Raw genomic sequence first — 1,466 nt, forward strand, 5'->3', positions numbered from 1 at the left:
ATATTATAGTGGGATGCTTTTGAATTTAGAGGGCACACAGAACCACACAATAGGTGAAGTAATAGGGGCACATACAGCAGCGCGGCTCCGCATTGGGGTATCAGGTGCAGTAATATGGACACATACGGCAGCAGTGGCTCAGCATTGGGGTATCAGGTGCAGTAATAGGGACACATATGGCAGCAGAGGCTCAGCATTGGGGTATCAGGTGCAGTAATAGGGACACATACGGCAGCAGCGGCTCAATATTGGGGTATCAGGTTCAGTAATAGGGACACATATGGCAGCAGTGGCTCAGCATTGGGGAATCAGGTGCAGTAATAGGGAGACATATGGCAGCAGTGGCTCAGCATTGGGGTATCAGCAGGACGAGGGGTTTGTGCAGGTTGGGGATACATGGCTGGAATATGAGACGTGAAATGTGTCTTTGTTGTATTCTCTGTAGCCGAGTCCTGGCTGGAGACGTTGTCATTGTCGGTCTGGGCCAGTTGGAAAAGATGTGAAAAGTGAACGATTCCATCAAAAAGAACATCAGCGGTAAGTCACCAACTATAACTGTGCAGTAATCACTTATATGTTTTGTAGGACTGGTATTTACCACTGATCATATATCATATGGCGGTAATATCCATGTTGGTATTTATATAGAGATTATTTTCAGTAACAGCGCAGTCATCTCCTACATCCACTATTAGGGTGCGTCACCGAATTGTAATCAAAGATACCTGGTTAGGGGCCCACTCAGAAGATTCGCCCCCCCCAAACCAAAACCCTAGGTACGCCTCTGGACATATGGATCAGCTCAGACCAGGACAACAAGGTATGCAGGATGGCAGGCAGGCAAACAGAGCAGGAAACACCAGAAAACACAGGGCCAGTAGTATAGATGTAAAGGAGTTAAGACACTAGCTGAACACCGGCGAAGTAACCGCTGACACGGTGTGCGCAGGAGCAAACTCTGTTACAGCACAGAGCCGCAGAAAGAGACACCAAAGCCAGTTAACTCACAGACTACGGCTTAGGCAACCGCTACCGCAGCGCCAGGGATTAACCCTAGAGAAACGCTGTGCCCTGTTAGCAGTCACAGGGTGCAGCCGATGGTTGTGTTACTGCACTGCGAACGTTAAGCGCCGCCCAGGCAGATGCCATTAGCCAGCCTAAGCTTAGCGCTGGAAAGCGCAGTGACTGCGCACGGCACCGTTGAGACAGACTTTGCGGCGTATGCGGTACAGAGGTGTCTCGTGCAGATTACACTCTCTGGCATAACGTGTGAGACTGGAAGCACTGCGGCGCTATGCAGTGCCACCGCTCGGCGCTGACACAGGACTCTAAACCCTACCAACATGCGTATCTAAGGGAAGGGGTTTCATAATGAGTCAATCAGCGGTTCACAAGCATCCATCATCACACACATCACTACCAATTACTGTCTATACTAGCGCATGGCCGAGTGGCCATGCGAACCT

The sequence above is a fragment of the Dendrobates tinctorius genome, unplaced genomic scaffold, assembly GCF_039654945.1.
Source record: "Dendrobates tinctorius isolate UK_male_01 unplaced genomic scaffold, ASM3965494v1 ptg000028l, whole genome shotgun sequence".
Taxonomy (NCBI): Eukaryota; Metazoa; Chordata; class Amphibia; order Anura; family Dendrobatidae; genus Dendrobates; species Dendrobates tinctorius.